This window comes from Eptesicus fuscus, chromosome 10, assembly GCF_027574615.1.
Source record: "Eptesicus fuscus isolate TK198812 chromosome 10, DD_ASM_mEF_20220401, whole genome shotgun sequence".
In the NCBI taxonomy this organism is placed as follows: domain Eukaryota; kingdom Metazoa; phylum Chordata; class Mammalia; order Chiroptera; family Vespertilionidae; genus Eptesicus; species Eptesicus fuscus.
Genome location: NC_072482.1, coordinates 48,688,799 through 48,716,585, shown reverse-complemented (window position 1 = coordinate 48,716,585; position 27,787 = coordinate 48,688,799). Strand labels below are relative to the sequence as shown.

The following is a 27,787-nucleotide window of genomic DNA, read 5'->3' as shown; positions in this document are numbered from 1 at the left end:
ACTTGAGATGAAATCAGTTTAATTTATAATTCAGGTTGAAGGGGAAATGGGAGAAGTACAAGGAAGGACGGTTACATCAACATTTATGGAGGGTAAGCATGGCTCCTGAAAAAAACCAACGCCAGGCCTTAGCTGTTCTATGAGGACATTGTTGTCATGGAGACAGGCTAATGCACAACATTTGGCCATGCTTCTAACAGGTTTCAATTTTTGCAAGTTTAAAGCATAAAAGATGGTAAAACTATTGAGAGGGGTGAGCTTTACTGTCTCAATAAAATATTTCTTTTCTATTTTGCCCTTATCATCCCCTATTTCTTCCTCTATTTCTTTTTTTAAAAACTGTGATTTAACAATGATCTTATTTGATTTTTCTTTCCCAGTATGTTGAACACACCCCACTTCAAATGTGCTTACTATGCGTATCCATACTGATGACAGTTATACGATATAAGCTCCCTCCTCGTTATTCTCTACCTCCAGAGAGGACATCCTCATCATGTGTAAAAGAAACCTAAACTTTAAAGAAGTCTGAAGAAAAAATTAATATGGCACTTAGTTCTTCTTTAAGAGTTACCAAGTTTCGACCTTATAAAAGTAGGAAGGCAGGTTAATAATATGGGAATATGGTGAATGTTTTGCAAAATATTTTTTAAATGTTTACTGCAATGCACTTGAAAAATGAAACTATATTATAAAAGAGATCATTGGTTTGGAAACCAGTTTTATTTAATATTTTATTGGTATTCAAGGCAAACACAAACAACTCTTAAATTCTGAACATGCTTTCTAGAAAGCTGCAGTCATTTAAATAATTTTAAACTTATAACGGAACCATCCAGATGTGACTTTCAGCAGGAGAGCCCCCTGGCCTGGGTGTCTGTGAACGCTGCCCCTTGAGGAGAGCATGATGGCAGCCCTGCGGTGGAACTCAGGACAGACAGATATTTTTGTCTCCAAAATCGACATCATTTGGAATTACTGACAATTGCCTTTGTACTTACACAATGGAATTACTGTAAGACATGTTATCTTGGGAATTTTAATAGAAAGAATTATAGCTTTAAAATCTGCATAAAATTTATTATGCGTTATTATAAAATTATTTCGGAATCACCTGGGGAAATTTAAAACTTTTTCAAAATTGCCCAGGGAGATTTGAAATAGTCCCTATGGGAATTTTATTGTAAATCAATTTTAGCCTTCAGATAGGAATGGGGCTAGGACAGGGGTGAAGTAGGGGAAGAATTAAAACAGTGGTCAAATAGTCATTCCCACGTAACAAGCAGGGCACTTAAACAACTGTTTTCTTTGTAACACTGAAGGATATTCATTGCCATGACAAAATGTTCTATGTATAAACTCACATTGGAAAGTCACTATGTCTTGATTGCATTCATCTACCCATCAGGGATTTGTAACTGAGATATAAATATTTCATTGAATTTTTAATAAAACCTTAATGTGCATGATCTACAGAGAGTGCACTACTACTTGAAAGCCCTGATATATGGAAACTGCAGCAGTTTTGAGGTGGATCAATAAATTTCATGACTTTGTGTTATGAGGATTCGGTATCATCTTGTCATTTACTATCCATTTCTCAAAAGAAAATAACTACAATTAGAGTCCTAGACTGTGTTTTTGGTAAGAAACCAAGTGTCTCCCAGACATATGACTGAGGCTCTTTGGCGTATTCTATCTATTACCTGACACTTTTTTTCTTAGAATTTCAGTTTTGCCCTAATTAACATAAGGACAGTGGAATACAGCATATCCCCGTAGTATATCATAAAACAAGGTGGTCACTAGAGCCAGAATATTAATCTATGAGGAACTAGAATTTTTAGAGAATATCCCAAGATGATGTAAATTTTATGATACCAAGTGACAAGATCTCATGCGTTACAAACCCGTTTATTAATGGCACATAGAAAGTAAGATCATAATGTTTCTAAGAATTTCTGCTGGAGCGTTGTCCGGTGCTGAAATTTATTCATCTTTAAAATGACATCCTTGAATTGAATTATTTCTAAGGTGTTTTTTTTTTGTTGTTGTTCCAAAATGCATTTTTCTCACACTGTGCATAGGAGCTATACATGAAATTTAAACCACAATAGGCTCTAGAGAAAAAAAATCCCTTGAGATTCTATTTCATTTTATCTTATTGGTAGAAAGACCCTGTAAACAGTATAAACTCATGGGCCAAGAGAAGCAGGTGAGCAGATATATCATTAAAGCTTTCCTTATAATATTAATGCCTATTTTTATAGTTCAAAATTGGAGAGATTTTCTAGAATTCAGAATCTGGCTGATATATCAGTATTATATTTTAATGAAATTCCAAACATTTATGTGTGATGGTATGTGCTCTGTAAATTGGATAACATTGCAAAGTACTTCAGTGGAAAATATAAATTATTTATGTACTTCTTGACCTAAAGTACTCAATGGTTTAGTGACTGTGCATGGATATTCATTCTCTATTTTTGTAAAATGTCTTATGCTGAAGAGTAGTTAAACACCTACACAGTTGGACATATTTTTTTTTTGTCCTTTGAGTAATGGGTATTAATTATACAAGGTGGCCTTGAATATATATACTATGAAAAAATGCGTCCAGTATGATGTGCCAAACTCAGTTGGTTTACATACTCTATTGACATCATTCTGAAGATTAACCAAAGTTTATTGTTGGATTCTGTGTATTTTCCTGGGGAATAAATATTGAACTTGTTCTTACTCAGTTTTTAAAACATTATTATTGACTTTAGAGAGAAGAAGGGGGAGAAAGAGAGAGAGAAACGGAAGGAAAGAGAGAGAGAAACATCAATACGAGAAAGAAACATTGATTGGTTGCCTCCCACCCATGCCCTGACCAGGGGCTGACCCTGGGCATGTGCCCTGACTGGGAATGGAACCCACCACCTTTTGGTGTATAGGCCGATGCTCCAACCAACTGAGCCACAGCGACCAGGGCACCCAGTTTTCAAAAGAGTATTTCCTGCTCGGCATCTGGGGACACGCACAGCCCTCGGCACCAGGCCCAGCTCCTTTCAAAATGTCTGCTGTTGACGAAATTCTGTGCTTGGAGGATGATCACTCCACCCGTAAGTGCGCGTGGGTCAGTCAAAGCCCACCCCGACTTCGATGCCCACCGGGACGCTTTGAACATTGAAACGGCCATCAAGACCAAAGGGGTGGATGAGGTCACCGTTGTCACCGTTTTGACCCTCCGCAGCAATGACCAGAGGCAGGACACTGCCTTCGCCGACCAGGGAAGCACCGCCAAGGAACTTGCATCAGCACCGAGTCAGCCCTGTGCGGCCACCTGGAGGCCGAGATGCCGGGCCTCTGGGACACGCCTGCTCGCACGATGCTTCCGAGCTGCAGGCCTCCCTGAAGGGGCCGGGCGCTCTCCCGGAGGTCCCCTGCCCCAGGGCCAGCCAGGAGCTGCAGGAAACGAACAGAGTCCACAAGGAAAAGTGCAAGACTCATCTGGAGAAGGACAGGGTTTCCGACACATCTGGCGACTTCCGCAGCTGACGGTTGCCCTCGCCAAGGGTAGAAGAGCGGAGGACCGCTCTGTCACTGGTTCGGAGCTGACGGACCCAGACGCCCGGGATCGCTGTGACGCTGGAGGGAAGAGACGGGAACTGACGTCCCCAAGTGGATCAGCATCAGGACCGAGCCAGCGTGTCCCACGTCCAGAAAGTATGTGACAAGTACAAGAGCGCCAGCCCTCATGGCATGTTGCAGAGCATCAAGGAGGAGGTCAGGGGAGACCTGGAGCATGCTTTCCTGAACCTGGTCCGCTGTGTCCAGAACAAGCCCCGATATTTTGCTGAGCGACTGGACGACTCCATGGAGGGCAAGGGGACACGCGGCAAGGCCCCGATCAGAATGGTGATCTCCCGCAGTGAAGTGGGCACGTTGAAGATCAGGCCTGCATTCAAGAGAAGGTAGGGTAAGTCCCGGTACCATTCCATCCCGCAGGACACCGAGGGTGACCGCCAGAAGGCGCTGCTGTACGTGTGCGGCGGGGAAGACTGAGCCCGCAGCGGCCCCAGGAGTGGAGCTGCGATGCCTCCCGCTAACAGTTCTAGGAAACCCGCTTGGGACTAGGGCCCAGCCCTGTGCCCGTCCCTGTGAGGAGGCCGTCCGCATGGCTTCTGCCTCACCTTATCTCAGCTGCCTAAGCATTTCCCGTCTGGTCTCTCCTTTTAGCCGAAGAACTGAACATTCCAAGAGTTCGAAGTGAAATCTATGATGTGAAACACTTTTGCCTCTTGTGTACTGTGTCATAAACAGATGAATAAACTGAATTTTTACTTTAGAACCAAAATAAATAAAATAAAATAAAATAAATAAAATAAAATAAAATAAATGAAAATTTAAAAATATAAAAAAGAAATAAAAGTGTATTTCCTACAACCCTTAAAACTTCTTTTTAATAAGTTCATTTTTGTACCAGTACCAAAATTTGGAGAATGACTGATATTAGAAGAAATTAAACTGTTCAGTAAAGATGAAAGCAATCATCAGATTTCAGTACTCCCATACTATCAATCCAATTTTAATCTTAGATTGCTCATTGCGTTATAAAGAAATAGTCAATATAAGCTTTTCTTACGTGGGTACTCTACTCTTAATTCCTTCTAATTCCTTGTGAATCTATTTGATGTAAGTCAGGAGGTATTTTCCAGTGCTTTTTGGGAGGAAAGAGTAATCTTTTATTGGGCAAATTTTCTTTCTAAGTTATTAATTATTCTCTTGAAGTAGGCTTTTTAAAAATATGTTTTTATTGATATTTTAGAAAGAGAGGAAGGAAGAGAGAGAGAGAGAAACATCAATCATCTGCCTCCTTCATGTGTCCTACTGGGTATGGAGCCTGCAACTGCAACTGGACATGTTCCCTGACCAGGAGTAGAGCCAGAGACCTCTTGGTGCATAGGATGGCGCACAATCCACTGAGCAACACTGGCCGAGCTAGAAGTAGGCTTTACTAGTAAGTTTCTTTTTAAGTAAGTGCCATATTCATTTTTCCTTTGGACTTCTTTAAAGTTTAGGTTTCTTTTATACATGTTGAGGGTGTGCTCTCTGGGGCAGAGAATGTGATGGCAAATTTAGAGTTGATTGAATAGCCTCAATTAAACAGAGAAACATTATATTTCATGTATTCTCAGGCCTGGCACATAGTCTGTTTTATAGGTTTTTGAAAGTGAATGAGGGGTTCTGCTCAAGGAATTCGACTTTCTTGGTGAAGGCCTTTGGTCCTGTATATTTCTTAAAGCATTGTGGATGTTATTGTCTTAGATCTTTATTTTATTGACTATACTTTATATCTGACTATAAAAGTGGGCCATACATGGACAGCATTAAGTACTTGTTTTTCAATATTAAACTTAAATTATTGTGGATTTGACTCAAATTTGGAGCTTCCAAACAGTAATTCCCAAGGTTTTGTGCATCACAATCGTCTTGCTTTAATGCTGCAGTAGTTAGACCACTTACTGACAATAGTTTTTGTTATCCTCAGCAATGCTTAGAAGGAAAAGAGATTAAGTAATCATTATCGTGATTTTGGTCCCTGGAAACAAAGAAAATAGATGGAGCAAACTCTTGGAATAATTAGGAGTCGAGGTGAGGGTTAAGGATCCCCTCCAATAAGGGAAACAGCAAAGATGACCAAGTCACTGGAGACTTCGTTAGATCCCAAAGCACCGGAACTGGAAGCTAGAAAAATATTCACTTTTGAGGGTAACATATATTAATCAGTCTAAAAGGATGGGAGTTTTGTTGAGGATGGGAGGAGAAAAGTTATTTCAGAACCTTAAAGAAAAAAAGATGAGAGAGGAAGTAGGCAAAACTATGTACCATAGTCTGGAAGGCTGGAAAGTATCTGGAGACCAATTTAAGCGGTTATTCAACTCTAGCCATCTGGGCTTCACTCCTGAACTTACTCGCCCTGGACCAAAGATGAAAGCATTGGGAAGGGACTTTACCAAGCAAAATGTAAGCACTTGCTGAGGTTACTTCTTAATTCTTTTCCCAACTTCTTTGTCCCACTTTTACATCTTCATCACATTAACCACAGAGAATCAGTTATCATAACCCATTAAGGTAAAGTGTTTCAAAACTCATAAACATAAATTTGGATGTTAGAAATGAAAGTTGTTCTTCACACAAAGTAAAACACAATTGATCTTGTTTTGCCGGTTATCACCTATCACCTCTCTTCCCTGTGCTCAACTTGCTTCATTGATTTAAAAATGTCAGTACTGGGTGGGAGAGGTGGAGTTCTATTTTGCGATTAGTGTTTTGTTTGCTTGTTTTGTCTTGATCAATAGTCTTCACAGATTGTAAGTTGACCAGGGTAAGGAACTTGTCTCCACCTCCACCAACATATGCACATACCCAGGCTAGTGCTGCATGTGGAAAAGAATAACATTAAAAGTTGCAGGTGCTGAAGCCAGATGTCCTGAGTTGGTTCTGGCTCTGCCATTTTGTGATCTTGGGTGTCTAGGTAACATCTCTCTGTCTCAGTACAGTGAGGCACTGAGTATCTCATTAATACTATGGTAAGAAATGAGGATAACAGTTTCTATCTTGCAAGATTGTTGTGAAAGTTAAGGATTTAAACACACAAATCCTGTAGACACCTTCCTGGCATGTATTACTTTCATTGTTGCTGTTATTATTATTACTATTATTATTGGTGGTGGAGCTGATAATACTTAATAAAGAAGGAAGGAAGGAAGGAAGGAAGGAAGGAAGGAAGGAAGGAAGGAAGGAAGGAAGGAAGGAAAGAAGGAAGGAAGAAAGGAAGGAAGGAGAGAAGGAAGGAAGGAGAGAAGGAAGGAAGGGAGGGAGGAGAGAAGAAAGGAAGGATCAAAGTGTTCACAGACATGTAAGAACTGAATACAATAACATATAACAAAAAGAGGAATTGTTAGCAATTACCATTGTCAGGGATAGTCTATATTGAGAATGAGTGTCAAGAATCGTTGCCCTTCTCTGTACTTAGTGCTGGCAGAAGTACATGGCTTTGCACACACTTTTCCTTCAGTCTCTACTATATTGAAATACCTCCTCTTCTTGATACACTCTCCATAATGCCTCAACAGCCATGTCAGATATCCTTTTCTTACAGCCTCACCCCAGTCATTTCACCCAATCCCATTGTATTGCTCTCATCACGCTGCACTGCAGCTTTTCTAATGGGATGCTCTTGTGAGATAGTAATAGGTGTTTCATTTTTTAAAAGTTTCCATTTGCAAGTTTGGCAGACTGGACCTGACTCCTGAAATTGCAGGACAGGTAGGAGTCCTCAGTGTATGAATGTATTTGGAGATTGCTTAAATTAAAATGACAATAGGTGATTTCTCAAATTTATTTCAGGTGCTATTACACTTTTTAATTCTTGAGAACATTTTTTTTAAAGACAAGAGCAAAATGTGGATTATTCAAAATATGATTTCTGTTCTCCTCAAAGTAATTTGTTTTGTTTGTTTGTTTTTACACTTTTGTACTTCTATTGCCCAACCAACGTATGGAACTTTATAGACACTTTATTCAATAATATTTGAGTGTTAATTGTATGTTAGATCAATTCTAAGGTAATTGGAATACAAAGGAAAACAAGGTATAACTTACACACTGTTGAAATTATATTCTCAAGCAGTGCTTCTCATAATTTTCATAAAAATATGCAGTATTGTAATCTTAACTTCTAGAACTACTCCTGAGAGACTTATTCAGTTTATTTGGCAGAAAGCAGTTTTTTCTGGGGAGTTTCTGATCAACTTCATCATAATGATACTGGCATATTAGGGCTTTTTTAGTTACAAGTAACAAAACAAAAAACAAAAACAAAAAACACCTACTCAACTTGCCTTAAGTAAAAACAGAAAATTTTATACAACAAGCTGGTAAAGTCTAAGCATGGCTATCCTAAAATAGTATTTTTAAAAAATATTTTTACTGATTTCAGAGAAGAAGGGGGAGAGAGAGAGAGAGAGAGAGAGAGAGAGAGAGAGAGAGAGAGAGAGAGAGAGAGAGAAACATCAATGATGAGAGAGAATCATTGATAGGCTGCCTCCTGCACTGGGGATCCCCACTGGGGATCAAGCTCACAACTTGGGTATATGCTCTGACCAGGAATTGAACTGTGACCTCCTAGAGTGAATTGTTCACCAATTCCATTAAACTATAAGCAAAACTAAGACTTTTCTGGACTGTTATTACAAAACAACCTGAAATTTGGGTTTGTCCTGTGCTCTACAGATCCATAAGTAACATCATGACCTTCCCATCAATTCTCTCTCTCTCTCTCTCTCTCTTCTTTTTTCTTTTTTTGTTAAGGAAAATGTAAGAACGCTATAATTTTTCAGAATGCTTTTCATTAGCGTGCTCTTCTCTTTCTCTCCTTTTGACTTCCTGAATCCTTAATGAGGATTGCCCCACTTTATACTTGTCCTTATTTTAAGATATTATACCTTGGGTATACATTTCCCTTGGCGCCATATTTGGAACTCATACTTTCAGATGGAGGCTCTTCTGCCAGCAGTCATTATCTGCTCCACCCCCCATAACCAAGCATGGGCCTGTAGAACCAGTGGGCCAATACCTCCTCTGAACTAGTTTCCTTCATTTAGGGAAGGAATTTAGCTACTTTTCTTATTGTAATAAGTAAGTACTTTAATTATATTATTTTAATAGTGTTTTCAAATTGTGAGTCCATAATTCTAAGCACTCACCTGATAGGACAAGACATGAGCACCTTTAAGAAAGAACACCTATGATTATGTTTATATTTCTATTATTTGGAGTGAGACACTCAAGAATTTATAAATTCACCTTCCATTCCTAAGAATGGAAGTTTATGCTTTCTCCGTTTTAGATCTTTCAGAGAAAAAAAAATACTTCTTAAATATAGAGTTGATACTTCCATTGTAACACGTTTCCTTATTTGCCACTGGTAAACAAGACACAGGGTGGAAGAGACTTGAAATTTCCCTCTAAACTTAAAGAAGAAATCTATTAACTAACACAGAGTTTAATTTGTAGACATTTTTTCACTCCCTCTGTCTATAAAAGAGATCACAAAAACACAAGTGGTACAACAGAGATAACACTTCACAGCATTAAGTAAATTTCATCTGTCCAATTAGCATCATGGCTCAACAAGAATAGATGTAAAAGAAAGGAATGTATTTGATGATTAAGATTACATTGTTATTTAGCTTTTAATTATATAACACTTGGAATAATAAGTGTGACCTAGAAGGACAAAGAGTTCAGAAGTTTGGTTTTTTAGTATGTGTGTTTCCTGCTTTTGGCATTGTAGCATTTAGTCAGAAAGGGGAGGACGGAGGATGAGAGCACCTCCCTCAGATGACTAGGATTCTTTTATAATGGAGGCAATTGAACCACTGGACACTAGCAGCCCATATAAGATAATGGGCTATCACAGTGAAAAATGTTTTTAAAATCAGCTTTATCAAGCCCATTAAATTATTTGTTGTTGTCAAATTGTTGTCTCCTCCCTTTTCCACTCCAAGAATCTAAAAATTCTGTGGTTGGGGACAACCACAAAATGTAGGACAAAATCATGGAAATGTGATAAGACAACAAAGAAAGCCTAAAGTTTCCACGTTTAAAAGGATCAAATTAAATGTAAGTTTCCTCATTTGTTCTAGATTTCCATCTGGGATACGGCACTGATAATGCTCTACTGGCTTCATGCATTATTAACTAATTAATTAGTTCCTACACTGTGAAAATCTTTGAGATTAAGCCTGCCTATGTAAAAGAGCGAAATTTGCAGTTTAAAAGGATAGAACTCTCACAGCCATTCTTGAATTCGCTTTCATTTTCCTATAATTATAACTTTGACATATTTAAATTTGAAGCCACTTGCAGAGCAAGTGCTGCTATGAGAAATGTACACATACATTTTAGCATGTCCTCTGGGGGGAGGGGGGTGTTAAATGAATATACTTTAATTTCTGATATTTTAAAGCAGGCCAACTGGGAAGAAGGAAAGTTATATATAGTCAATTATGGCATTTTTATGTAGATGTTTACTATGCATATTAAATACACTTAAGTGGAGAACAAGAGAACAAATCTTGTTTTCAATAATAAGCCTTATAGAGTCAGGTTATAACAAAACAAAGACAAGGCAATATTGCATATATTGTCATTAAATATATAGATGCTTCCTATCCTTTACATATGAATGTACACACACATATACACACAAGTATATCCTCTGAAAATCATTTTAAAACAAGACATCAGGGTTTCCTATTTTCTGTCTGGGTTTGACTAAATACAAGATTCTTTTATCCCTACTACCGGAATTTCAGGACACTATTAGCAAGAAGTTAATTATCATACACAGTTCTTATTTTAAAAACAAAGACAATAAATCCTTGCTTTTAGAATTACAAGAAACATTTTATTTAGAAAGCCTGTTGTTTATATGAACTATTCTTCCTAATTATCTAAATAACCACAAGCCACATTAACAAAACCGCAGCAAGGCAGTGAAGAAAATCTGTGCTTCCAAGTGCCCTCAGGGTCGTCTTCCAGACTTCTCCAAATCACTCTAATTAAGAGGCAATTGACAACTCAACTTCTCATTGGCCATTTTTTGATTTGCAAAACTTATTGAATCAATTAACAGACTCAACAGAAGAGGCAAATTTAAAGGAACCGTATAAAGCAACTCTACCAAATCCCTGTTTAAAAAGTTGGCATTTGTTATTAAAATAAGAAAGCTTACATTAAATTATATAACCCTATGCATTTTTATTGTACAATTAAATATAGCATTTCAAAGAAAATATTCTTTCTTCATCACTCATCATATTGTGGTCACATTAGGTAAACAGTTCCTTTTGATTTCTCAACTCTTTACAGTTTATACAGTCAGCCCTCCATGTCCGTGGGTTCTGCATCCACGGATTCAACCAACTGCTGATGGAAAATATTCCACAAACAGGAAAGTATTATGTTGTTGCTGACATTTACTATGTAGTTAGACTTACCATGATTGTGTCTTTATTGAACATGTAATTTTTCTTGTCATTATTCCCTAAACAATACAGGGTAACATTATTTACATAGCATTTACATTGTATTTGACATTATAAGTAATCTAGGGATGATTTAAAGTATACAGGGGAAAGTGTATAGTTTATGTGCAAACACTAAGACATTTTATATAAGGGAATTGAGTATCTGAAGGTTTTGGTATGGGGCGGGGCTAGAACCAATCCCCCTGGACACCAAAGGAAGACTGTAGTTGCTAGTATTCTAGGTATTGAAAGTATTTTCTCCTGTCTATATCAATATTTTTGAATTATAAGTTGATTATTTTTGCATTTAAAAATATGTAAGATTCAAACATCAATTTGTTTATCCATGATTACAGCACAAGTGTATTGGTCATCAATTATATGCTAGGTATTAAGCTATTTCTCTGGGCTACAAATGTTGAAGAATGCCCTCAAAATAAACAAAGCTTAATTTGAGAGTAAGAAAAAGAAACACCCTTTTAACCAAGTGTGGTAATTTCTCTAATTGAGTTTTATATAAACTACATTGAGGAAAGACTTCTAAATTCAAATAGGTGACCATGGAAAGCCTATATTGAGTTTTGGGATATTAAGTAGGTATTATTTAATGAAGTAAGAGTGGAGAAGAGAGGACTTTTATAAGCTTCCAAAAATTAATAAGTAGCATAAAATAAGAAATTTCCAAATAACAAATAACACTCTGTGTTAAGCAAAGGCATTTTAATATTGTCCTGAAAGCTGCAGGGAGTCACCACAGGATTTTAAAAGATTTGCATGTTTAAAAAGGTCACTCTGGGAGCAGCTTGGAGGATGAACTGTAGATGGATCAGGCTAAAAGCAGAAAGAAACAGTTGGGAAAACTACAAGAATAACCCACTTGACAGATAATAAATAAGTTTTAAACTTGCCTAACAATTAGGAAGGAGAGAAAAGAGATATGACAGATTGTAGATGGGTAGGTGATATATACCCACATATGTACATGTGCAGGTACAAGGATAGAAGGTAGATAGAAGATTGATAAAGATACATAAATTTAGGGCATGAATAAATTTTCATTCAGAAATTTGAACTTGGAGATATTTGCATAATTTCTGAAAAAGGGCACCTGGTTGTCATTTAGTTATATGAGACTGCCCTCAGAGCAAAGGTGCGAAGATATTGAAAGCATCAGTCAGGAAAAATGGGAGATTCCTGGGGGAGCAGATGCATTTAATAGGTGACATCTCCTTGCAGGAAACTACCTAGAAGTAGTCAGGTAGAAAGTAAAGTCATAGATGGCATTTAAAAGAATTACTTACAGCCCTAACTGGTTTGGCTCAGTGGATAGAGTGTTGGCCTGTGGACTGAAGGGTCCCAGGTTCAATTTCAGTCAAGGGCCCATGCCTGGGGGTTGTGGGCTTGATCCGCTTGATCTACTCGATCCCATCAATGATTCTCTCTCATCATTGATGTTTCTATCTCTCCTCCCTTCCTCTCTGAAATCAACAATCAATCAATCAATAAATGTCATACCTTAATTAATAAAGCCCCAGCAAGGTGATACTGTACTTCTTTACCAAAATACCTAGTCTGAAGTTTTACTTTTTCTACTTTCTGCGATGATCCCACTAGCAAGAGTCCTAAAGTAGTAGGTATCACAAATAAAAGAAAAATAGCTTTGAAGATTTCATAACCTGCTGAATTAGCCCATAAAAACAGAGATTGACTATAAAATAAGAACATATTATGGTAAGAACAAAAGTCTCAAAAATATGTCAATCCATTTATTAGGCATCTACATGTATATGCTATGCTAGGTTGATACTAACAAATAAAAATAAATTTATATTATATATAATACGATACCTAGATAGAGTTGCCTTCCTACTCAATTAACAAAATGTATTACATTCAGAATTATCTTGCTTACACCTAGTTTGGCAGAAGAAAGTTGTTACAAAACTCTCAGGGGATATTTATGTAAGCCTCCATTTTGAATGTGCAGCTTCTTCGGGGAGCACTGTGTTATGAGAACAAATCCCAAATCTGGAGGACGGTGGAGTCCCAGGTTCTTTCTGAGCTCAGGTCAGACCTTTTCTCTTCCTGGGGGCAAATCCTAGGCCCCTGATGAACATATATATGCCCCAGGGATCTGACAGGCTGAAGGGAGAAAACCTTTCATCTCACCTTCGCATTCCTGTTTCCCCAAACCTCCTGCATATGAAGCATCTCCCAATTTTTGAAGGTTTTCCTACTACCACTTACTACAGGAAATCATAGGGTGACCCTGTCATTGCAAACTTGAAGAGATTTCACTTTCTAAAACAGCAATATTCTTTAAAACAATTATTAATGAGAAAAGACATCCTTCGGTCCCCACATTCTCTGCCATTTTAATGCCACATTTTACCATGTGAATCGTTTGAGAGGTTGTCTGAACACAGCTATTTTTCTTTCTCCTCTGGGACTTGTCACTTTCCTGGAGCTATTGTTGGGGAAGTTTGCTTTACAAAATTACAGAACAGCATCTTGGGAGAGAAGACCTTCCAAAATAAGCCAAGTCATATAAAAACTCAAACCCATACTTGACTTGACTATGTTGTTAATTGTATTTAGGTATAATCAAGATAATTCTGAATGAATAAGGGAAGTGGCTCTATAATTCTCATAAGCCAATTATTCTAAAAAAAAAAAAACACATTGGGAAAAAATCAGTGGGCTTCAATTTAGGAATTCAAGATTGGATTAAGATTTACAAATAAATCAATGTCATTCACTAAAAAAGGAGAAAAATCATGTTTATTTTAATATATGTGTATTAATGTGATAAAATTAACACCCATTTATTTTTAAAAAGTCTTAGCATACAAGTAATTAAAGAGACTTCCTTTACATGATAAAAAGTTTTAACAAAGACTTAGCAAACTTCACACTTAATGGTAAAATATTGAAAAATTTTACTCTGAGGCAAGCATATCCACTAGTAGTACTGGAGGACAGTGAAAAAACGAAGAATAAAACAGTCATTATATTTGGATGACATTATTGGTAATGTAAAAAATAGAAAAGAATATATTGTTTATCTTTAAATTTTTGAGTATGTAAAATTTTCCTTAACAGAGAACAAAAAGCATGAACCAGACAGGAAAAGAAAAAGAGATCACTAAATTAAGAACTTCTGTTCCTCAAATAATATCATTAAATGAATCAAAAATAAAGGAACAGAATATATAAAATGACTTTAAAATTTTTATTGTTGGCTTAAGTTAGACCACTCAAGAAGAACTAGGCAAGAAAGAGAGTTAGAGATACTTAGAGGAATGGGGTACTAAACATAAGAAAAGGACCATGGTCTCAGTAGCCATCAGGAGAAGATAAATTAAAACCAGGACAACTGGATACCAATGCACCTGAATGGCTAAATGTGGGGAGACTGATAATAGAATAGCTACTAATGTTCTATTTCTATATATGAATATATTTTCACTTTGTAAAATATATAGAACTAGAGGCCCAGTGCAAGAAAATTCATGCACTGGAGAGGGGGGTCCCTCAGCCCAGTCTGCCCCCTCTCACAGTCTGGGTGGCAACCCGGCAATCAGGGGAAGGCGACACCCCCATCACACCTCTGCTGCTGCCACTGCCGGCAGCGCAAGCCTTGGCCTGGCCCTGATTACCTGTGCCTTGGGCTGGCCCTGGGCGGCTGGGCAGCTGCCATCCAAGGCTTGCCTGTGCCTTGGGCGTCGGCTTGGCAGCTGCCATCTGAGGCACAGGCAAGCCTTGGGCCTGCCCTGAGCGGCTGGGGGGCTGAGGGGACTGGGCGCCGCCATCTTGTGTCTGTGGGTGCCACCATCTTTGAGGGTGTGGCAGTCAATTAGCATATTCCCTCCTTATTGGCTGTGGGTGCCACCATCTTTGTGAGGGCGTGATGGTCAATTAGCATATCCCCTCTTTATTAGATAGGATCATAGTTCTTATTAGTGTACTTTATGTATATGTTATACATCAATAAACATTTTAGGAAAAAGTTATAAGTGAGAAGTAGAGAGCATGGCTCTAGCTGAGATTTAAAGTTGATTATAGGTAATTTGTGTCTATGAGAAAAAGGTTCATGAAATTCCAGTTATTATGCTGAAAGAGGATCTGGCCTAGATTACAGATGGTGAGAAAAAGACAGAAGTGGGAGTGCCCTGCAGGAAATCATAACCAGAAATATCCACAGAGTATATGTAAGGAATGCAGAATCTCAGGACTGCTCACTGTGGGCGAGATGCTGTGTGGCACAATACATTTAATACATTTCAAGAAGGAAAAAGAACAATTTAATAGAGGAAAGATGAGCATTTCAACTTCCTGCTTAGGTTGTCATTTCCAATGGATTCTCATTTCCAGAATGTCACTGCCAGGGGCTTATGCTTTTTTTCTTGCTGTTTGTTTAATATATTTCTATTGATTTCAGAGAGGGAAGAAGAGGAAGACAGAGATAAAAACATCAATGATGAGAGAGAATCATTGATTGGCTGCCTCCTGCACACCCCCCACTGAAGACTGAGCCTGCAACCCAGGCATGTGCCCTGATCAGGAATTGAACCGTGACCTCCTGGTTAACAGGTCAATGCTCAACCACTGAGTTACACCAGTCAGGCATGCTTATGCTTTTCACATGCTTTCAGAATGAGGTTCAAAAAAATAAACAGGCAATGGCAGGAAAGGAACAATATTTGACTATGTTCAATTTTCTTTTTCTAAAATGATGTAGGCCTCCACTACTGATGTAGGTTTCTTTGGCACATGTTTGCTCTCATTAGTTAAGAAAATAAGGCTGCAAGTTTCTGTATAAACTGAATACACAAATGAGCTAGCCAAATGACCAAGGTGGCAGTTTTTCAAAAGTGTTGATAGTTGTTGTTTTTTTTTTTTAATTCTTAATGGAAACCAGTCATTACTATACTTCATTAATAAGACAATTTCTACAAACCCCAAGGCAATAATCCAAATCCTCCATTAAAAACAATATACAATTTTTTATAGGCCTGAAATTTGCATGGACCTGCAAAATCATCTCCCCAAACCTCCTGTTTTCAAATCCTAATCAGACTAAAAAAACAAAACAAACAAAAGCTTCTTAAAATTTAATGATATTTTACATTAACCTAAAGATTCCACCTGCCTCTTTATTTGTGAACCCTTTTGACTCATTTTAAAGAATTGAATTTTATCAAGCAATCAAAATAATCTAATTTAAGTACTCTTGTTGTTAACTGTCATTGTAGCTGCTTATGGTGCTTAATTTATTCTTAAAGTTGAGCTATATCCCAAGAGAAAATTATTCTGTTTATGGCCATGTAAACTGCTAATCTGTACTAAGGGAATTCACTCATTCAGCAATGATTTATTTATGTGCTATAGATGATAGATGGATAGATGATAGATAGATAGATAGATGATGATAGATAGTAGATAGATAGTAGATAGATAGATAGATAGATAGATAGATAGATAGATAGATAGATAGATAGATAGATAATAGAAGATATTTAGTGAGCACCTTCTATGTAATAGGGACTGAGGCTCTGACACAGTTTTGTCCTTGGCACAATGACAGCATAATCATCTGTTGGTTTATTATTATAGCACTTTTAACACCTACCTTGGATCTGTGCCCCAAACAGAAGCTCAATAGATGTTAATATATTTAAAGAGTCTGAGGAAGAAAGGAGAATCTAACAAGTTTTATGAATAAATCAACCAAAGAAGAAAAAATAAAACAAATAGAAAAAGAAAACTAAATCAACATTGTATGATGCTTGCTACAGTCTGAAATGCTGTTTTAAAAGGAAGTCCTTATTCATGTATATACTCTAAGTATTACTTAATTCAGAAATAGCATTACATGTACTGGATTTTTGATTTATACAAAATATGGTGACTAGAATAATTCAGTTGTGCATGCGGGAAAATGAGAGGTCCATGAAATGGTAAGCTTTGTTTGTAAGGACTGGGTAGTATGACCGAGGCATATTCCAAGAGCTGGGCATTCCTGGGTCACTGTGGCAGGCAGGGCTCTGCCAGACGATTTGGCTGCAGCAAATCCAGCCAACCATAAATTATGATGGATTTGACTGAACACTCATCTCAGGCTTTTGTTCTGCTAAAGCTGGCTCAAATTCAAGTGGTAAACAATTAAATAAATATACCATTTACCAACTTAACTGTGCAAACTCACAATTATACCACTGACCCCAAAGAAGACAAATCTAAAGACATAATTGCCTTCATGGGATCTGTAGTCTGTCAAGAGAAGGAACACACATGGTCTACAAAAGAAAATAATTTAAACCAAAATGTCATCAGCGTTGAGGCCTTTATATATTTTGTGGTTTGTTTCACTGGAGCAGGAAGAGTACTCAATTTGTAACATATTGGTATGATTATGTGAACTGAGTTGATCTTTGCTGAAGAAACCCTATTATGTTGCTGTTTCTTTGGTTGTAAGGATTTCTCTGTTCAAATAGGAAAAACCCATTTGGATCCTATTTTGTCAAATTTTAGTATATCTAGGGCAAACTATCCCTATGTAACTGTGTAAGTTTTTACTAATAAAAGAAAAAAAAAGTAACTAAGCTCTAGTATTATTATTACCAGAATCAAAGAAGACATCTATATAAAAACATTTATAATTGTTGGAAAAATATAGTCACATAAAATAGGCAAGACCTTGTAGTTTTTGCCTAGTATCTACTTGAAAAAAAAAATCTTTACAATAATTTACTCCAAATAAGCAACAGCTCTTGGACACTTGCTTACAGATTTTTTAAAAAGTAGAAGACATTTCTAGAAATAAAATGCTTGTTTCTATAATTCTCATTTAGCACAAAATTTAGTTTAATCCCATCAGCATTTGGAGAAAAATCATTTGGTTTGCCACTATAAGATGTTTTGAAAATCATGTTGACCATCTGTGAGTCTCACTTAAAATAGTCAACTACATTTTGTGGAATGTGAAGAATTTATCTCTTTAATAATGAGTTTTGGTGAGTGTAATGAAAACTCTTATTTGGTAAATGAGAGACAACAATTGTGTTTCAGAAAAAAGAAAAAGCAGAAAAGATGCCCCAGTAGATTGGTTGCCCCACAATACAAAAAAACTGGAGTCGCACTTCCTAACCTTCACGATTTGAGTAATGTTGATTGATTTTAGTGAATCAGTCATGGACCCTTTCAGTGAATTAATCATGGACATATTAGAGCTAGAGAGACTCTTAGCCCTTGGATTTCACAGGCAATAAGAGTCCTCTCCAGAGTTGTTTTCTCCTTCCTGGTATAGGAGAAGGGGACACCTTTACAGAGGGAAATGGACACCATGCTTCTAGCATGCAATAGTTAGCCAGAAAGGGGAAGACAAAGAGTCCCTCCTTGGTGGCTGTGTCTCAATTGCCTTCAGCTCAAAACAACCCTTTTGCCAACGTGCATATATGTTTCACCTGCCTCCTGCCCACTTAAGTGTGTGAACAGGTAGAACAAAGGGGGGGTGGAGAAAAAAAAAGAGTGGAATTCAGGAAACAAGCCATTAGTTCCCTTAATACAACTGTCAAAGGAAAAGGATCTCCTGTTTCTGAAGTTTACTAGTTGTGGATACTTTTACTGAGCCACTTGCTTGTTTCTAAGGATGGCCTGCTAAAATGCTGTTTTCCTGCCTTTCCAGCTGGTTGTTGACTGTCACGTAACCATCTCCCAACCACCGCCATTCTCCAAATTTTATGTAAGCAGTACGATCATCTTCCTTCAAAAAAAGAGAAATAGAAAATGCAAAAAGCATCCTGTACACCCATCCTAATACCAATTACCTTTAAATTGATCCTATATCAGTGAACTCTACTTGATTCTTAAAACTTCACTTATTAACATACATTCAAGGCTAATATTAGTCTAGGTGGATTTCTTTAAAAGAAAGGGCCATCCTAACAATTTTTGATCTGTAAATGTTTGTTTGCATTTATCTTGTGTCTTTTTTAAGTGCATCAAATCAGTTTGCAAATATTCTTATTTGTAAAATACTGCTCATACACATTTAGATTATTTAATATGTAAAAATATCATTTTTTTTAATAGTTCACATTCTTGCTCTTCTTTTTCCAGCAAAAGGGAATAAAATGAGTGCCCTTAGAGAGAGCTGCTGTCAGTACTAGTTTTTGGAAAGTTCATGCCACACAGTATGGCTTTCATATCATATTATAATTGCAGCTTTCAAGAGATATGATTGATTAGGGCTTACTAAAATTTCCAGTGTCAGTGCACCTTTAAAGGCAACAATTCCCCTGTATATGTAATAGCCTAGCACTTCAATTCTTGACATTCTTTTCTCTCACCTTGAGGAAAGAGGTCATTCTTACTGTCTCTAGCAAAAGCACTGCATGAACTGGCTGCAATTTTTAACCTTTCATTTATTCATACTTTTTATAGACACAATATATAATTTCACTTTATCTTTTCCATTTTAAAAAGTTTCCAAAATACCAATCAGAACTTAAAGTGTTATTGTGAAATTTGGTTCAAGTTTTTAAAATTTTAATCTGATGTCAGTTTTTTGTTTTTTTGCAGAGGGTGGAGGTTGCTGTTTTTTGTTTTGTTTTGGTCCGATTTCCTGTACCTATTTCTCTTTTTTTAAAATATGTTTTTATTGATTTCAGAGAGAGGGAAAGGGGGAGAGAATCATCGATCGGCTGCCTCCTGCATGCCCCCTACTGGGGATCGAGCCCACGACACAGGCATGTACACTGACCAGGAATCAAACCTTGATGGGCCAACACTCAACCACTGAGCCACACCGACTGGGTGATTTCTTTCAAAGTTTACTTTATTTTCCCGAAGAATGAGCAACTTATTATTAAAGTCAAATAGATTTTTTATTTAAGATAAAACTTATTAATAATAAAGCAAGTTATATAGCAAAGTACTATGGACTGGCAAATCAACGACTGCCATGATATAATAATGAATTTGATCATGAAACTTTATTTTTCATGACATGAAAAAAAAGTAAAGACAAAAGGTGTTACTATGATTAAATTAAAAATTCCCAACGTGAATCCGTCAAATTTAATTACTGAGTTTTAATCTTGCAAATTAAAAAAAATTGACAAAACAACAAAGCTTTGGGTTAACATTCAATATAGTTATTTCAGTAGGAGAAAGAAACCTGTGAATAACCGCGCAAACAACACCCAGAGCAACTCCTTAACATGAGAACAGTGCTCGCGTCCTGTTTACAGAGTGAATTAAAGAAATATACCAAAAGCTTTAATATTTTCAATGCTATCATTATTAGTTTATTCTAATGATGATATCTTGAGGGATTAGGCTACACTCCTATATTTAGCAGAAAATAGAATTCACTGGAGGGCAATGAACTATATACACTTAATAAATTACTTTTTAAAGGTCATTTCATGAATGGAAGAAAGCAGATTCTGAACAATTTGGGCAAGGTAAAGTCTTTAGATTCTCCAGTGATTAACTCTGAGAAGGAAAGAAGTTTGACAAAAACACAAATGTTAAATCTCTTCTCTAACAGTTATAAATTTAATGTACACTATATAGATTTTCACTGAAATAGCAAGTTTATACATAGTCATGTGATCTTTTATTGTTCAGGATATTTTTTTGAAAGAAGCTTATTTTTTGTTTGTTTTTGTTTTGTTTTAAAGAAACCTTTTTTTTTTTTAATTTTATTGTTGACACTATTGTAGATGTCTTCTATTTCCCTCTCCCTTTGCTCACTCCAACCCAGCCCACACCTCCACCCCTCCTCTCTTGGCCCTCCCCACATTATTGTCTGTGTCCCTGGGCTATGCATATATGTTCTTTAACTAATCCCTTCACCTTCCTTTACCCAGTCCCCGACCCCACCTCCCCTACCTCCCCTCTGACAGCTGTCAGTCTGTTCCATATATCCATGCCTCTGGTTCTATTTTGTTCATCAGTTTATTTTGTTCATTATATTCCACATATTAGTGAGATCATATGGCATTTGTCTTTCTCTGACTATCTTATTCTGCTTAGCATAATAATCTCCAAGCTCATCCATGCTGTTGCAAGGGTAAGAGTTCCTTCTTTTTTATAGCCTCGTAGTATTCCATGGTGTAAATGTACCACAGCTTTTTCTCTTCTCATCTACTGATGGGCACTTGGGCTGTTTCCAAATGTTGGTTATTGTAAATAATATTATAAATAATGCTGCTATGAAGACAGGGGTGCATATATTCATTCTGATTGGTGTTTCATGATTCTTAGAATATATTCCCAGAAGTGGGAACACTGGGTCAAAAGACAGTTCCAATTTTAATTTTTTTAGGAAACTCCATACTGTTTTCTGTAATGGCTGCACCAGTCTCAATTCCCATCAACAGTACACTATGGTTCTCTTTTCTCCATATCCTCACCAGCACTTGTAATTTGTTGATTTATTGATGGTATCTACTCTTCTGGCAGGTGTGAAGTGATACCTCATTATAGTTTTAATCATCTCCCTGATGATTAGTGACTAAGGATTTTTTTTCATTCATCTACTGGCCATCTGTATGTCCTCTTTGGAGAAGTGTCTATTCAGGTCCTTTGCCCATTTTTAAATTAGATTGTCTTTCTGGTGTTGAGTTGTATGAGTTCTTTTTAAATTTTGGATATTAAACTCTTATCAGATGAATTGTTGGGGAATATGTTCTCCCATACAGTGGGTTCCCTTTTTTTTAAATATACTTTATTGATTTTTTCATATAGAGGAAGGAGGAGGGACAGAGAGCCAGAAATATCGATGAGAGAGAAACATAGATCAGCTGCCTCTTGCACACCCCTTACTGGAGATGTGCCCGCAACCAAGGTACATGCCCTTGACTGGAATCGAACCTGGGACCCTTCAGTCTGCAGACCGACACTCTATCCACTGAGCCAAACCGGTCAGGGCCCCTTTTTGTTTTTTGATGGTTTGTTTTGCTGTGCAGAAGATTTTTAGTTTGATGTAGTCCCATTTGTTAATTTTTTTCCCTTGACGTTGAAGACATATTGACAAGAATATTGCTCTGAGAGATGTCTAATATTTTACTGCCTATGTTTTCTTATAGGAATTTTATGGTTTTGCTACTTACATTAAGTTTTTTATAGATTTTGAATTTTTTCTTTTGTATGGTGTAAATTTGTGGTCTAATTTCATTTTTTGCATGTACCTGTCCAATTTCCCAACACCATTATTGAAGAGACTGTCTTTTTACTTCATTGTATGCTCTTGCCTCCTTTGTCAAATATTAATTGACCATAAAGGCATGGGTTGATTTCTGGGTTCTCTGTTCTGTTCCATTGATCCAAATGTCTTTTCTTGTGTCAGTACCAGACTGCTTTGATTACAGTGGTTTTGTAGTATAGTTTAAAATCTGGTATTGTGATCACTCCAACTTTGTTCTCCTTTCTAAAAAAAAAAGGATAAAATAGATTCAGGTGGCAGGGAGAACCAGCAAAATGTAGTTTTTGAACCAGCAAAATAAAAATTTTGCTTTGAATTGTGTATATGGTATTAAGTAAAATATTTTATTAATGTATATGGTAATAAAGTAAAATATTTTATTAATGTATTTGAAAAATTGTGTGTTTAATAAACATGTAAAAGTTAATGAGAACTTTCAGAAGGCCAAACAAGGTCTAAACATTGTTCTATAGTGTAAAATGATTTGTAAAATCACAGAATCTTACAGGAGGAAAATATTTTAAAGATGAGTAAATTCTTTCCAAACACTACCAAGTAAATTATTATATAAACTTTATGATCGAGTGACCATTTTTTTCTGCTTAAACACTTATCTCTACCTCATAGGACAGAGCACTACTTTTTTGTGTAGCTTGAAAAATGTATGAAAACCTTTTTTCCCTCTCATATTTACTTAAAAAATAATATCCACTCATAGATTTTAGTTCTACCCTCTGGACACTTCTAAATTATGCATAATGCCTTTTCTGTTCAACAGTATTTTATATATTTTATGACTATTTTGTATTTCCTTACATTTTTTTCCCAGCAAACATAGCCTCAGCTCTTTTTATTTCAATATAGGTCTTTAGAAGGAATCAGGAAAAGTTGTATCTGGAGAAAGGAGCTTCATATACAAGAGTAAGACCTGATTATGTCAAGCAATTTGATTGCATTATAAGGCTAAAATAATCATTTCATAAATATGCTTAGATATACAAAGACTTTGTGAAGAGCTCCTATTCATAGTGAAATGAACTAGACCTCCCTTAGTCCACATTACCTTAATACCCACTTCCTCAATATCTCAACATCAGTAAAAATGTCCATCATTATAGATTGTTACCAATTTGACCTGTCACCCTACATCCCCAATAAATTCCTTTCTGAGATTTACGGTATCTTTTCTTTAACCATTTTCAACATCATGAAGACTGAACCACCGATCACTGGCAGATTCTACTTGTACCCTTGCATTTCCATTTTCATTTTCATTCCCATTCTTGAGAGATATTGTGCTTGGATTTAATTAAGACCTCATCTAGCATGTTAATTATCCCTCCTATTTTGTGTCAGTTGAAAATTTAATTATCATGTTTCATATGTCTCAGCTAAGTCATTAATATAAAAAATGATGGTCTATAAAGTGAGGTGTTCTCATCCCTGGGATTTCACAAGATGATTTGAGCCATTGAGATGGAGAATATTAGATGACTTTTATGTATTTTTTATCTATATGATTAGACTATATTAATTTTGCTAACATTTCTAATATTAATTGACTCACATTCGAACTAGATTTTGATGTAAGACAGAGGGCTTGATGATGACAAACTAAAGAGTTTGTTCATATTTTACATATTACTACATGTTGCCCTTTGTGTGTTTTATGTGAATTTCCTGGTTATCTTATATAATAAAAGCCTAATATGCTAAGTGTCTGGTCGACTGGTGGGCCATTCAATCAATCAAAGCATAATATGCTAATGATATGCTAAGGCTGCTCAACCGCTCACTATGACATGCACTGACCACCAGGGGGCAGACACTCTAACCAGTAGGTTAGCTTGCTGCTGGGGTCCGGCTGATCAGGACTGAGTGAGATGGGCCGAACATGCCCTGGAGCCCTCCCTCAGTCCCTCCCTGGCTGGTCAACCTCCCCCATCCTTCCCCGGCCCAGATCGTGCACAGGTGGGGTGCCTCGGCTTGGCCTGTGCCTTCTTACAATCTGGGACACCTTGGGAGATGTCAGAGAGCCGGTTTCGGCCTGATCTCACAGGCCAGGTCGAGGGACCCCACTGGTGCACGAATTCGTGCACCGGGCCTCTAGTTTAAATGTATAAGTAGCTTAAATATTTCAGTTAAGAAACTGCGAAAGAAAACAAAAATGTTTTAACAAAATAGAAACAGACTCATAGAGAACAGAGTGACAGGTATTGGGGGCGGGAGGAGAAAGGCAGTGTGAAAAAGGTGAAAGGATTAAACAAAAAAAACCCACAAAAACTCATAGACAGAAAACAACAGTATGGTGATTATCAGAGAGAAATGGGGGTGGGGTGGGGAGTGGTCTGAGAGGGTAAAGGAGAGGTAATTGATGATGGAAGGAAACTTGACTTGGGTGGTGAACACACAATACCATATACAGATGATATATTATATAATTGTACACCTGAAACCTATATAATTTTATTAGCCAATGTCACCCAATAAATTCAATTTTAAAAATAAAATAATTACCACAAAAATAAAATAATATTTTTTCAAACGTAAGCAAAGAAGAAGAAAATGGCAGACAGAACAGATGTTCACTTTCCAGTATAACCTCATAATCAGGCACACTACACATATGAGAATCTAAGCATACTTGGCAATGTCAGCCCCCAAATTTTGTAATTTTTAAGAAGGTAATTTTAAATATACTCAACTGTTGGGGATAAACAGCAATAAATGTACTTTGTGCCTTAGGATATTACTTAATAATTAAATGGAAGTATCACTAATAGCAAGACATTTTAAAAAAACATTCAAAATGTTATTAATATTTTCTTAGAGCAATTTTTTAATGTTCATGAATCAAATGTCATTTGCCCAGTCAGTCTTTATCTCATCCTTGTAAATTTGACCTTTTGTGTGGGTTTTGTAATCGACAAAATTTTAGCATAGAAATACTTAAAGAATTTATATGTGAATAAATATAGACATATATACTCAAATTTGTTTTCTACATTATTTTTTATATTCCAACCAAAAATGCTTGATGAACACCAGTGTAATAAACTTCTCTCACCTAAATGATTGAAGTACTATGCAAAATATTGTTCAGTCAGATATGCATTTTCCCAGAAATCCATATTTATTTTCGTGACAACAGTGATATTTGAGAGACTTGCCAAATACTCAGCTAAATCCCAACAAGGTGGAATTTCCTGAATGCTAGTTTGTTATCTGAGTGTAAAAGAAAATATGCTAATTTAGAACCATCATGGTTCTTACAGATCACTCTTCTTAAATATTTATAAATCATCTATTTAGTTATCAAGGCTTGGATTTTTCCAGGACATAATATCAAGTTCACCATATAGTTTTCACACACAAACTTCTCTCAACTGGGAGTAGTATTTTCTCATTTTTATATTTTTGTTGTTTCTCTTTTTTCTTTATATTCCTTAAAACATCCTAATACCTGATTTAAAACTTCTAACCTTTGGTAAATTTAAATTGTATTCATTTAAAATGGCTAGCTGCGTCAGAACGTCAAACTTCAGGGAAGGTAGGGGACGGTGGGGGTAAGGAGGAGAGATCAACCAAAGGACTTATATGCATGCATATACGCCTAATCAATGGACACAGACAAGGGGGTGAGGGCATGAGTGGGGGGGGGGTAAGGGGGGAATAAGGACACACATGTGATACCTTAATCAATAAAGAAATTAAAAACAAAAAACAAAACAAAAAAAATAAGTACTATCAGGGCAAAAAATAAAAATAAAATAGCTAGCTGTGTTGTTACAAGCTTTCTTCCTTATTTTTAGGCTTCAATTTATCCTTTTCAGTGTTCATTCTATGTTTCAGTGAAGAACTATTCTAAATAACGTACTAAGTGTTGAGCAGTTTTGCTTTACGCGTTTTCATTGTGGCATTTAACAATATGCCATCTCCTATTCCTCTAGCAATAAATCCTTTGAATACTAGTTTAAAAAACAGACACTATTAAAAATTGAAAAATAAGTTGGAGAGATAGATGCAATAAATAAACGAATAGGTAATATCCTCCAAATGATGACAATATACTTTTAAAAAATAAACAAAGTTCTGAATTATAAATGAGCAAAGGACATGAACTGCAATTTTCTAATAAAGATCTATAAATGGATTAAAAACATATTGGTCATTCTAGAAAGTTTTTTAAGATGGCTTCCAAAATACACACATAAAATAGTATAAATAAGAATAAGAGCAAAGGAATAAATATAATTAGGACTGGGAACATAAAATACAACGAGATTAGGCTTTAAAAAATAATACTATGACACGTATACTTGTCCTCTCTTCCACATTCAAGCTTCACATGAAAGTGTCTGATTGGCTGAAGCTAAATCACGTCCTGAAACTTAGCTGCAGCAGCATGGAGGAAATGTGGATTTTAGCTTCCCAGCTCCTGCAGCACAGGAAGACCCACGAGAGGAAGATGGAACAGATATGGAGTTAGTCTATCTATCATATCTGCTACAATGCAATAGGCAAGCATATTTTTAAGCTGAGAGAAGGGGAAACATTTTATAATAGAAATGCTTGCTATTCCCCTTAGCATTAAGGCAGGCTTCAACTCATTCAGAGATTGCATCGCCTTTATAACCTCCTTTCAATTGGGCGCCACTGTTCTGTATTTGTCAACTCCTTCTTCCATTTTGCGGTTCACATTTTTTTTAGTAAGGTGAAGTTTCAATCAGTTCCCCTTCTGCTCCATTGAAATTTTAGACTGCTTCCTCATGAATTCTCCTGGGAATCACTGTGATTGCACCGCTGAAATGTTGTGGTGCTTATGTAATAGAGGCTAAACTATAAATGTGCAGTGGAGAAAAGTCCGTAATGCGTGGGTCGTCAGTTTGTCCCTAGTCACGCCCTAACTGCTTGCTCCATCAAATCCTGGGCCATGCATTTTTAAAGAATCGGGATAAATTGAAACTAGAAAGAGCCCAGAGAGGCCAGGCTTACTGACATAGTGCGGAAGCCAGGAAATATTAAGTGTTGCACTTGTAGGTTTTTGGTGATGGGAGGAACAAACTGGGTAGAATTAGTGGTCATAAATTGAATCTCCTGTAAGTGTCCTCTGGGAGAAGAAAGCAACAATGGAATTACTTTTATTTTTTTGACTCATACTCTGTGCTTCTTTGAATTTAATAATTTCATAGTGAGGCTACAGGCTCATATGTAAATTACATGTAGAGTTTAAGCAAAGTGGCCCAATTATAGAAAAGAGTTTTCTCAGCACACCTACATCAGGTTCTTTCAATTTAACCAGAGTATAAATCTAGAGTTTTTAAAATGACAAACTGTTAAACATAGTGGAGGTACAGGATAAGTCCTGTCAATTGTCTCATAGTACATTTAAAGACCTGGAATCCTAGCAGTGTGGATGCCTTGCAGTGAGAGTATAAGGGTGTTGAGGGATGAAGGTATGCCTTTGTTAAGAAGGATCTAGTAGGAG

At 36.6% G+C, this 27,787-nt stretch overlaps 1 pseudogene; it reads left to right on the top strand.

The window, feature by feature from the left end:
- The first annotated feature begins 3,043 nt into the window (after positions 1–3,043).
- Positions 3,044–4,050, top strand: LOC103284540 (annexin A2-like; annotated as a pseudogene).
- The last annotated feature ends 23,737 nt before the right edge of the window (positions 4,051–27,787 follow it).